Source organism: Lithobates pipiens, unplaced genomic scaffold (genome assembly GCF_037356315.1).
Source record: "Lithobates pipiens isolate NorthernLeopardFrog02 unplaced genomic scaffold, aLitPip1_a1.2 Scaffold_3, whole genome shotgun sequence".
Classification (NCBI taxonomy): domain Eukaryota; kingdom Metazoa; phylum Chordata; class Amphibia; order Anura; family Ranidae; genus Lithobates; species Lithobates pipiens.
The window spans coordinates 230,243,981-230,257,556 of NW_027507790.1; positions in this window are offsets into that span (position 1 = coordinate 230,243,981).

Sequence of the window (13,576 nt, forward strand, 5' to 3'; positions counted from 1 at the left end):
TCGCCATCTAGTTAACCAACTCCAGCCCAAACTTTTTAATGTTTAGAATAGAGCGAGGCAGGGTGATAACTTTTACTATAGTGTTATTTCTGTGTGGGTCCCTGTTAGGAGATTTCCTTCACTTCCATAGGGACACCAAGTGTGACAGGGTGGGGTAGCAACAAATCCTGACAAAAAACAAAACAAAAAAACTTTTTTTTTTTCATCATGGACAGAACAAGGTTTTTATTGCCTTCTGTGCCATTGTTGAGAAAATGTTTGCGATTTACGCGGAGACACAAAAAAAATTGAAAAAAAAACCATATGTTTAAGTCTCTGGAAAGGTTAGAACTTCTGCCATTGTTTCAATGCCTTTCACATGACAACTGCATGCCCCATTTCTTGAACATGTATCACACAGAAGTGGGGTAAAGTCTCTATGATAAGATCGCAAACAGAAATGATGATTCTTCCCTTCTCTATGCAAAATTGAAAATAAAAAGATTGGCTGGAGTTAGGGCTTAAAGCGGAACTAAACCCTCCTGTCATTTTTTAGCCATGGAAGCTACCATCTTGGCCTCTGTTTTAACTTCAACTGCCATGATGCTACCCATGTGATCAGTGACACAAGCCATTTGATGGTTTGACATTTTGGTTGACAGCACAATCAACGTAACAGTTACATTCCTGGCACATTCCGGTAATGTAACTGTTTTTTGAAAATGTTAAATCGATGGGTTTAGTTCCGTGGAAGGCATGCTTCACCGTACAATGATTACATGCTCTTGTTAGCCACCAACTGAAATTTTAGCACTTGAATAGCTGATGTCATAGCTAATCACATGTGGGGCTCCATGGCAACTGCAGATCTAAATGGAGTCCAAGATAGCACCATAGGATAGCAGATTTTTATTTCAGCTTTAATAGCTAAGCTACACAGGTGGATCTTGTGCAAAGTGACCCAGAATCTCCTGTGAGCAGGAAGTATCAGATTGATTTGGTGAAGGAAGAGTTATGGTACTTTATAACCATCATTTAATTTTTGGAAGCTGTGATGAAACAATTATGTACATTGTTCATAGATGCCAACTGTGCCAGATTTGCAAGGACAGTCCCGCATCCCGGTCCCGTATGCCACTGATGTCCTAGGTTGTGTCCTGGAATCACAGCATCGCTCTTATTTGGGTCACTGAGCATACGCAGTAACCTAATAAAGGGTATTACCTCCACTTGCAGCCACAAGTGGAGGGTTCCAACATAATTAGGGGTGGGACCACTCAGAAAATGTTTGGGATCTGAGCGAGACCACCCACAGAAAGTGGGTGTGATCTGGATGGGGCAACCCTGAATCATGTGTGGGGGAGGGGTGACAAGGTCCCAGGGACTGGGACAAATATGTTAGTTTGAATGTTGTGAGATGTGCATTGTCAGTCAGGACCTATCTACCGTGCATCAGAAGCTGCATTTGTTGAGCATATAGCAACTTTTGTCAATACAAACCCGGGTTATGGAAGCCTGAATGTCTGTGTAGCTTAACCCTATATTTATCTCTAATAGTCCCAGGCAGAACAAATCTATTTTTTATGAATTATTTTTATTTTTCTGTCTTTTAAGTTTACTACCTTGTACTCTTGTCACTTTATATACAACTTCATAAACACTAAAAGGCTTATCTTATGTTCTGCGAAGCAGTGGTATGCCCTGGGGCCGCTCGTCGAGGCTTTGCTTTCATTTTTCTTTTTTTGCTTTAGGCCATTGAAAGCTTTTTTTTGCTCAGTTGCAATAGTTTACCATTCTTCACCTTAGCACACTGCTGCATGTTTAAGCCTTCATATGAAAGCTAAACTGGTAATGCATAAAAGGGATGGTAGAAAGTTTCTTGAAATGCACTTGAAGCAAAAGCCATGGGCTGACGTTTAAAGCCATGAAGAGCACCTGTCTCAAACCCTAGCCTATGTGCACTCTATGGGGTTGATTTACTAAGAGTGCAAAATCTTGTGCAGCTCTGCATTCTCACCAATCAGCTTCTAACTTCAGTTTGTTCAATTAAGCTGAGTTTCTATGTAGTTTCTATGTAGAGCTGCACCACATTTTGCACTCTCCAGTTTTACCAAATCATCCCCTATGTATTCATGTCATTGACTTCTTAGGTTTATTTTCCAGTCATGGTTGTCTAGGTCACAATACAGCTATCTTATTTGACTATAGATGACAGGTGCTCTGCTCAGAGCATAAGAAATTACATTTACAATTTACATGTTCATTTTATGACACTACAGCCTTATTGTCAGCATATTATAAAGGTCGGGGAAGGGGAGAGATGTTTCTGAATATTTTACTAAAGTGATTTTGAGTCTTGGTTGGTACTGTGATATTTTTTCAGGTTTCTTCCTACTACAGAGAGGTTCCTAGCCATCTTCTTTCTAAATATGGAGAAGCTGCGTAATGGTCCCATACTGTTTATTCCTGTGCCCCCCTTAAAGTACCCAGCCTGTCAAGCCTGTCCATGATTGGGATGGGTCAAAGCTTGATAAAGGGGCAGGTATTTTTTGTCAAATGTAGTCCACGTTTTTAGGCTACAAGTGGCATTTTTCAGAAGATGACTCCTGGTTGGAAAACGTAACATATACACTCACACCTAGTGCATGGCCTGATGGACGTTTCCTGATCACAGAATGTTAACATGTTTCCCACTGCCATCTAGAAATAGGCACCCATTGTTTCCTCAACAGTGGAGAAATAGCCTGTCAAACTATCAAAGAATACCGTTGCTATTGGAAGACATGCTTGGAGGATAGATTATGTTTTTGAGACCTTAAATGCATATGTTAATCCGTGTATCAGACTACGCTTAGGGCCCATAGATTTCTTAGACATCAGCCAGCCAGGAGTGGTAAACATAATTGTCTAAAGCAGTCTTTTTCCCCAGAGGAACCCTTTAAATGGTTTTCAGGTCTCAGAGAACCCCTGCTAAAACTAATTCAGTGGAGGTCAATGGGAAAAAAGCCCCCTGTAATGGTGGCCAGTAGGAAGAATGCAATTCATCCTCTGACCAGTGGTGGTCAGAATGCTTCCCTTACAAACAGATCACTAGTGCCATCAGGTTGGCTCTGACAAGTGGTGTTGACTTTCGAACTATGCAGGCATCATTAAATGGGAGGTCAGTGAGCCATAGCTAAGGGAACCCCTGGCAAACTGTGGAGGAACCCTATAGTTCCACAGAACCCTGTTTGAGAATGGCTGGTCTAAATTTTTTCTGTGCTGCTATGTGGCAGCAAATCGAGGACATAGCCTTAAAATTAAGGCAATGGACCTCATATTGCTGAAAACAAGGATACCTTAGCAGGCACTTTGAACAAAGTCTTAGCACATGCAGCAGTAAAATTAAATTAACAAATTAATTATATTTTATTAGATACGTCATTTAAGCGTCTCTTCATTTAGACCTGTTTTTTTTTATTTCCAAGTGTATTGCATCTGAAATTACTTTACCTCCTTAGCAATTGGCCTCAATGCTGGCAGAAGTTTTTTTTTCATTTTGTAATTGGCTGTCTCAGCATCTACTGTTGCTATATCATAAATACCACAGGTCAGCTTGCAGTTTTTCCAGGAACATCTTAGATTGAGCCTAGGGAAATCTATAGTTAAGAGGAGACAGACTTTTTCTATTAACAGTGACACATTAGATATATGGCAAATGTGGATCTGCTCTTAATGGTGCCATGAGGCTTGCTTGAGGTCCAATGAATCGGCAGTGCCATCTTCTGGTTATACTAAGTCATTACAGTGCATTTGTTGCTTCTGCCGGGGGAAGAATATGACGCGGAGTGGCCAGCACAGCTTTGCTTTCAGGCGGTGTGATGTTTTTATGTACTTTTATGATGTTTGGTAGGGGTATTAGAATGACCGCTTAATTGACTGTATGCACTTTAAATCCTTTGTTTCTTTAAGCCATTCTTTCACACGCATCACAGATTTCAAAAAGGAGCAAAGATATTAAAAGCAAAAATAAAACTATAAACTGGAGCCATAGGACTCATCCATGCCCAATGCGAGGGCCATGTTTACCCACATGGGGATACAACAACATGGGGCATGGGTGCATATGCCCCGCATACAAGAGGCCAATGAATGGAAAAAGAGTACCTTACAGCAGTTTTAAATTTGATGGGATAGTAATTTTATTTGCTGTGAATTTTGCCTGGTAGCTGTTAAAGTACAGTCTTGTTTTCTAGCAATCTATAAGAAATGCAGAATTGCAAACTGTATGTATATATTCATTCTGTTGTATCCAACTCTCTGTGATTCTATGGCCCAGCTGTCTGGATATCAAGGCTCTTAGGAGCTTTTTTTCATAGAATTTTCTTGCCAAACTTTTTTACGAGGTAGGCTTCTAGGTCTTAGGAGGAAACCTAGGTACCCAGAGGAAACCCAAGCAAGCACAGGGGGAACGTATAAACTCCATGCAGTTAGTGTCCTGGCTGAGATTTAAACCAGGGACCCCACTGCTGCAAAGTATGCAAAGTGCTAACCACTATACCACCTTTATCTTTTATCTTTAATTGTCAGTCATTTTAAAGGCTAAATATATAGGTAATGAAACCTTTGAGCAGCTATTTTTGGCAAGGGTTGCCACCTCATCCCTTTAAACCCAAACACAAATGAATTACACAGGTTCTGAGGCTAATTAAATGCAGATAAGGCACCAAGTGACTTTAATGACCACCTTATCAGCCACAGAACCTGTGTAATTAGCATGTGTCAGGGTTTAAAGGGATGAGGTGCAGTGGTGGCTGGTGGGTTCTTCTTTTGGGGGGGTGGCAAACAAGCAACACCCTGTGGCACGACACTGAAACAGCACCCCCCTAGTTGTCAGTCTGGCACTTACCTGCTCGTGTGGCGGGACTGTGGTGTCCTCTCCTCCTCTCCTGGAGTGTGGGCTGCATGTCTCCTCTCCTGCCAAGGTGCTAGGCATCCAATAAGATCGTCTGACGCTTTGGCCAATTGGGAAACAGGTCTCACAGACCTGCCTTCTGATCGGTGGGGAGGAACTTTCGTGTGATAATAGTGAAAAAAAAAATCGTTATGGTCACACAACTGGGTGGGCTTGGTGCGCAATGCTCTGCGTTCCAAGCCCACCCTTTTTTGAAGCTTATTGGAGCTTCTTGCTCTAATCAGGTACTTCAAAAAACACCCACCCCACATTGGAATCCATGGTTCAACACCACTGGTATGTAGATCAATGGGCCGGACGCATGGATGGGGAGGCGGCGCCCATGAGCCCTCTATGGACGGGTCAACACTGATTGAGGTGGCAACCCTACTTTTGGCTGAGAAGAGGCTTCTGAAAGTGTCCTTTGATGAGAAACACATGTGCAGGGAAACCCTTTCTAATAGGTTCCTGAAAATATTTTTTTATGTGACTGGTACAGCAGAGCAGCCAGCAGACTTTTTTGCTTCTTTACAGTCCTCTGGGGTTGGTTTATAAAAGGGGAGGTGTAATCCGGACTAGCCAATCAGACTCCAGCTGTCTTTTTTCTGGTGCAGGTTAGAAAGTGAAACAATGTTATTTTGTTTAGAATTTTAGCTATAGATAATGAATCTATTGTGTCTTATATGAGTGTACATGCCAGAGTGTGAAGCTGAGTTTATGCTTCTTCTAAATACCGTTTAGTCTTTTGTATTGACTGGTTTCTTTTTTTATACGGGCAATCCCTGTCCAATAGTAAACACTAATAAATGATGGCCTTATTGTAATGAAGATTACATTTTAAACTCAGATTGAAAACATCATATTTCGAACCTCAGACCATCAGAGCCATTCACATATATCTGGTCTGTCACAGTTATTCCACACATTTTATTTCAGTAGGTTACCAACACACCAATGGGCCAAAAATTGGACATGCACCGTTTTTTCCAATGCAAAACTCCACAAGACACGTAGCGTGTTGCCGTGTGCTGTACGGCAGGTGGGTTCCTTTAGTGCATTGGGCTACCATTAAAAAATGAGTGATACTACAATGCATAGGTGTGAATATACCAAAACACCTATGTTCTTGGAGTATATTGAATGCAGTTATTTCCTGATTCATGGACAGTCCAGTGGACATGGAAAACAAGCCACCTGCCGATCCAGTATGCAGGGGTGCTTCCATCAGAGCCTTCTCACATGTGTGCTTTTCTTTATGACACAAACTGTACAATTTACAGCTTTGTACCCTCCTCACTAACATTAAATTTGGCAGTAGAAGTACAGACCTCAGTGCAAATATAGTAATTATTGCCCAGAGTCATAGCAGTGTTTTAATGTCCTCTAAAATGAAACACATGCTGAGCCAGGAGGACAATTGCCATTACCTACTGGGCCAGCCAATGAGAACTTAGATCTGTACGCAACTGAAATTTACTCTTCTGTTCCAAATTTAATGACAGCTGTGTAGACAAAATACTATTTTTATTTTTTATTTTATTTTTAGGGGCACTTGCACTTTAAAGAGACCCTGTCACCAACTGCAAGTAAAGACACAGAAAAATCAAGTCCTTTAAAAACCTTTTTTGATTTGTATTAACTTGCAATGTGCCTCTGAGCTTACTAGAAAATGTTACCAGACAGTCCCTTAGCACAGCCCCTCCTTCCTTGCATGTCCTAGCCCCCTCCTATTCTGGGAGTGTATATTTAACCTTCTGTGCTGGCCCAGCTACTCCGCCCCCCATCTCTCTACATAACCTTTTATGTATCTGCCAGGGGAGAAGCAAAGAGGGACACTATGGAGCAGCATTTTTAATGTGGAGTAACCCTTGGAATTACTTTCCAATCTCAAGAAAATCCTGCTAATAAATACTATATCTACAGCTCATAATATATTAGCGCTTGATGGTCATTGAGAAGAATTCTCTTTATATCAATGCAAAGAACCCCCATCTCCCCTAAAGTGGTTGTAAACCCTCTCATATACCCAGTGAAATGATTACCCATAGATGATACACAGAGATGAAACAAATCTCCCTATATAGGTTTTACCTGTATATCTGCTGTCTTCCCCTTTCTACACTCTTTGGAAAGTACAGATCATGTTAGAAATCCCTTTTCCTCTTTCAGCAGTACATAGGGGTGGGTGGGGATACTGGATTTACACTGTGTGAGAGCTGATTGGAGGAAGGGGACCCTCCACATAGGCAGAGGAACAAAGGAGCATGCAGAGCTGTAGTTTGAATGGACAAGCTCCCTGCTAATCTCCCTCTAAGCTCCCTCCCTGACAAAAAACTTCAGCTACTGTTATCTTATGTGTCGGAGAACTTTCCAGAAGTAACTCGTGCTGATAACAGAGGAACGAAGCACCAGAGTGAAACGGCACTTAGAACTTTGAAGAGAGATAAGTAAACACTACAGATATATGTGCTTAGTTCAACATTTATAAATGGGATTTACAAGCACTTTAAGATAGCTAGAAATATAATTGAGGTCAGTGGTTACTTATCTGAGAGGTAAAAATTGCTTATTGCTCAAGTAACCTCTAGAAACATCCGGAGGAACCCTAGGAACACTGGCTGAGAAAGTCTGCTAGTAGCTACTGTATTTACAGCTCATGGTATGTTAGTGGGATGGTCATTGGGAAGAATTCTCGTTTCATTTGAGGTTAGTAGGAAAAATTACCCCCTTACAGATAGCTAAAAAGATTGTTGGTGTCAGTGGTTATTTATCTGAGAGGCAGAAATTCTTCATAGCTCAAGGAACCCCTAGCAACATCTAGATCAGGGTTTATCAACCAGGGTTCCATGGAACCATACGGTTTCTGCAGATGTTGTTAGGGGTTCCTTAAGCAATCCAAAATTTCTGCCTCTCATATAAGTTCCCACTGACACCATTGATCTTTTTATCTATCTGTAAGGGGTTAATACTTTGCAATGACTACAAGTGTAAGGAGCATTCTTCTCACCGGTTATCAAGCTAATGTCTTGTAGATATAGCAAGTTTTAGCAGGGGTTCCCTGAAACCAGAAAGTTATTTCAAGGGTTTCTCTGTGTTAAAAAGGAGGAACCTTAGGGTTCCATTTAACCCTGGTTGAGAAAGGCTGCTATAGAGTGTCTCTTGAGTGACAGCGTTGAATCTGCTGGGGCTGCTGACATCACATCCACGATGACATCACTCAGAAGTCTCAGGACTATTGATTGTTTACAAAAGTGTAGGCTAACAAAAATGCAAGAAATATGAAGATTTATGTTGAAATGAATGGTTTGGCAAAAGGATCTCTTTGATTATACACAGTAAAGGTAGAGAGTAAGAGTACTGACTAAGAATGGTACAGACATTTTTGTTCTGACTGTGCACTTTTTAGAAATCAATACATTTTGTTAATGTAATAATATACAGAGTTCACATGTATCAACACTTACTTTTGGACCCAAAGTTCAGTTTTGCTATTCAGTTGAACAGCGTTAGTATTTAAACTTGACTTGTAAGACCTGGAGTACACATTGACATTGCTTATGTCAACCAATCAGGTTTCATTGTGCATTTCTAAAGCTGCACAGGGTTAATTGAATAGGAAGATGACCTCTGCAGCTGCCTTCCTGCGCTTGTTATCACAAATAAGCCTCAATGATTCATTTTTTGGACAACAGTTCCAGCTGTGCTCCAGCTTTCATTTACTTGCACACAATAACTTTCTTCACTGGTCACTATCCCTGTGCAAAGTGTATGCTACTATACTGACCGAGAGAGATTAAAGTGTATTTCCACCTTTGCAATCAAAAATATGACAACCCCCCCGCTATGTTTGTTATGGGTCTTCATTCACACAGCATACCTAAAAATAATTTAATAAAAACTCTTATCTTTCTATTTCTTAGGGCCGGGTTTATACCCAGGACTTGAATTGTCCAGAATATCATGCAATGTGCAATTAGGGGAAAAGCTGAAAAACAGGTTTTTTAAAGTGCATTATCATACAATGTACAACCCAAGCCTTGAGACTTTTACCTCTTTGTTAGAGCAGACAGTGTGCACATCTAATTTACAACTGAAAAGGAGATCAGCCAGCATAGTACAGACAGGTTAATTAAGGTAACTCCCCAGCCGTCAAAACATAACACAGGATATATATATATATATATATATATATATATATATATATATATCCTGTATTATGTTTTGATGGCCGGGGAGACATCTATCTATAGATATATATTTATTCAAGGTGGAACACCTCTGCTATGTCTTTCACTTCCTTTAGAGCTTCACATCCGATGTGGGGTGGGGGAATCTTTCCAGATATATAACAAAAAATTGGAGATGCAATCCCACTTTCTGTTCGAAAGAATTTTACTTCAATCTTTATGCATATACAAGACTGTACCATTTTGGACAGGAACTCTATCCTTTATCAAGTTGCATGTGTAGCGTTCAACATACTGATCAACTTTTATTGGTTAATACGTGTAAGCCACCCGGGAGAGCACACAGGTGTGTCCCTTCACCAATCTCCCCATTAACCATTTCATACATTATACCGCTCACATATCATCTGCACAATATATAAACATACTTCCTAATATGAAAAGTAACAAAAGAAAATCAAATATAAATGCAAGAAAAATAAATGCAAGAAAATACAAAAAAGTGCAAAAAAAATGCAAAAAAAATAAATAAAGTTCAAATCCCAAATACTTATTCACACCTAACTAAGAAAAATGGATCTCCCCAGAGAGTTCCTGCCCAAAGCTGGGCAGTCTTGTATATGCATGAAAATTGAAGTCAATTTTTTTTATTAAATATATAAATTTAACTCAGCAAATTAAATGATACCAATACAATGTAATACATTATTTAGAGTAGAGTTTCGTGTGAAATAATTTTATTTTGCATCAAATTCTTATAATGAAAAAAATAATAAAATTATTAATTTTAATTAGGATTATTTTAAGATAATATTATTAATTATTATTAATTTTATTTAATAAATTAAAAGTTCACAGTAGTGCGATTTCAGATGCGATTTGATTTGCACAGAATCACGTGACAATGGAAGTCACATTGTTTGCAATGGTGCCTGTCAGTAGCAATGAGACCCGATTTTGGAAAAGGTTCCTGAACTACTTACTATTTTAGTGCAATCTTGGCCCCATAGAATATGCAAACCACTTCCAAATAGCATTACATAAGCGTACTGAAACTTGGATCAAAATCGCAGCAGTATGAACCTAGCCTTAAACCATTCTGTATTATGAATTGAATAGAATATAAAGTAATATATCAAAATAAAAACATAGATAAAGATGATTATGTCTTGCTTACGCTGGCCATAGATGGCACAAGATGTGGCCAATTGCTGAATGACCCTGCAAGTACCACCTGTATTTGCAAAAGTAGATGTAAAAATTGACTGAACTGGGTGGAAAAATATTGACTGGAAGTGACTGCACCCTATCAGATGCAGTCACTGTTCATCAGCCACCTGAATACAATACTCAGGAGTGGAGATTACGTCCTCCTCGCTGTTGGCATGGGTGGGAGAATCTTTTGGTTTTATCTCAGTCGGACCTTGTATGGCTTCATGAAGAACAAGCTCAGTTTCAGCAGCAGTCATGTTTTTGTATGCCTCTGCAGCTTGAAATGACTATAATGACTGGTATTGTCTACATGCTCTGCTGCTTGTAAGATTGCCCCTAGTAGGCACTGTTAGAAGACAGGCTGCTCACTCAACCCATTACAGAGCTTCTCCAAACAGTGCCATCTAATGGCAGAGGCAAGGGACTTCCAAGGCTGCAGTCTGCTAAACTCAGTGCTGTTTTCAAGACATGCCTCCCTTGCACTGCAAATTGGAACTAACCTTTTTTATACCATGTTAAGACCTTCTCAGAGGAATGGGATCACCATACAATTGATTTTTCTTTGGGAAAAGCAATATAGATTTTCTAAAATGAGAATAGGGTAATATTATATGGTTATTTACAAAACAAATATAGTTTAGTGGGGTTCAAGTCCATTTTGTATCAGGAATATTGAATTCAGGATACTAGTCTGCAGCATTAATATTTTACTACTTCTAAACTGATGTGTTCTGCCATTCGTGCCTCCAGATCATATATTTTTTATTTTAGAAATATTATATTACAGAAAGTTATATTAACATAAATATATATTTTATATATCACCTGCTGTACAATGGAGATCTATAGATATTTATATTGAACCAGCCAGGTGGACACAGATTCTAATAGAAATCTACCCAAATATGGCCATTTCTGCTTTGGCTGGAACAAAGTATTGATTGATCTCCCGCCAGGCCATTACAGCTCTTGCAATGCCAATAGTATGATTCCCAATGAAAGTGGCTGACTGCTTATTCTGGCCATAGGCAGCATTGCACAGTTCAATGTGCCATCCATGTGACAAAATTTGTTATCACATACCCAAGATTTCATGGCACTATGGTGGTTGGATTATGGAAATGGAGTGGTCTTACATATTTTCACTCCATCCGTCTATTTTCACTCCATCTGCTAAAGGATGGGTGACATTTCTGTTTCCCGCACACTCCAGTGGTTTCTGCTAAAAAAAAATATTTAGCGAACTCAAGTTAGCTTGTGACACAAGGTAGTTTGGCAGAAAAGCTGACACTGAAAGGGGCAATCTTAATATTGAGTGTCCAGAGAGCTGTAAAGATCTGAATTTTCCCATTCCTTCCGAATAAGAAAGGTCTATTTTGGGTATGTTACGTTTTAAGCAATTTGCACATATTTTTTTTTTGCCTCTCATTAGGTTTCAGGAATAGAAGATGCAGGTCGAGTATATTTTTCTTTTTTTCTGTAACAATTTTAGGAATTGAGGTTTAGGACCTCAAAGGTCACCTAAGCATGCAGGACCATTCTGACAACTGGGGAAAGATTGGGCACCTGTACAAAACAGCACCTCTGGAGGTCAGCTTAATGTGTTTTATAGTTGTATACAGTGGTGTGAAAAAGTGTTTGCCCCCTTCCTCATTTCCTGTTCCTTTGCATGTTTGTCACACTTAAGTGTTTCGGAACATCAAACCAATTTAAACAATAGTCAAGGACAACACAAGTAAACACAAAATGCAATTTGTAAATGAAGGTGTTTATTATTAAAGGTGAAAAAAAATCCAAACCATCATGGCCCTGTGTGAAAAAGTGATTGCCCCCCTTGTTAAAACATACTATAACTGTGGTTGTCCACACCTGAGTTAAATTTCTCTAGCCACACCCAGGCCTGATTATTGCCACACCTGTTCACAATCAAGGCATCACTTAAATAGGAGCTGCTTGACATAGTAAGGTCCACCAGAAGATCCTTAAAAGCTACACATCATGCCGAGACCCAAAGAAATTCAGGAACAATTGAGAAAGAAAGTAATTGAGATCTATCAGTCTGGAAAGGGTTATAAAGCCATTTCCAAAGCTTTGGGAATCCAGCGAACCACAGTGAGAGCCATTATCCACAAATGGCGAAGACATGGAACAGTGGTGAACCTTCCCAGGAGTGGCCGGCCGCCCAAAATTACCCCAAGAGCGCAGCGACGACTCATCCAAGAGGTCTCAAAAGACCCCACAACAACGTCCAAGGAACTGCAGGCCTCACTTGCCTCAGTTAAGGTCAGCGTTCATGCCTCCACCATCAGGAAAAGACTGGGCAAAAATGGCCTGCATGGCAGAGTTCCAAGGAGAAAACCACTGCTGAGCAAAAAGAACATCAAAGCTCGTCTCAATTTCTCCACAACACATCTTGATGATCCCCAAGACTTTTGGGACAACATTCTGTGGACCGATGAGACAAAAGTGGAACTCTTTGGAAGGTGTGTGTCCAAGTATATCTGGCGTAGAAGGAACACTGCATTTTATAAAAAGTACATTATACCAACAGTAAAATATGGTGGTGGTAGTGTGATGGTCTGGGGCTGTTTTGCTGCTTCAGGACCTGGAAGACTTGCCGTGATAAAAGGAACTATGAATTCTGCTGTCTACCAAGAGATCCTGAAGGAGAATGTCCGACCATCTGTTCGTGTACTCAAGCTGAAACGAACTTGGGTTCTGCAGCAGGACAATGATCCTAAACACACCAGCAAGTCCACCACCGAATGGCTGAAGAAAAACAAAATGAAGACTTTGGAGTGGCCTAGCCAAAGTCCTGACCTGAATCCTATTGAGATGTTGTGGTATGACCTTAAAAAGGCCGTTCATGCTCGAAAACCCTCTAATGTAACTGAATTAGGACAATTCTGCAAAGATGAGTGGGCCAAAATTCCTCCAGGACGCTGTAAAAGCCTCATTGCACGTTATCGCAAACGCTTGGTTGCAGTTGTTGCTGCTAAGGGTGGCCCAACCAGTTATTAGGTTTAGGGGGCAATCACTTTTTCACACAGGGCCATGATGGTTTGGATTTTTTTTCACCTTTAATAATAAACACCTTCATTTACAAATTGCATTTTGTGTTTACTTGTGTTGTCCTTGACTATTGTTTAAATTGGTTTGATGTTCCGAAACACTTAAGTGTGGCAAACATGCAAAGGAACAGGAAATGAGGAAGGGGGCAAACACTTTTTCACACCACTGTATATGATTATGTAATAGTCTGAGG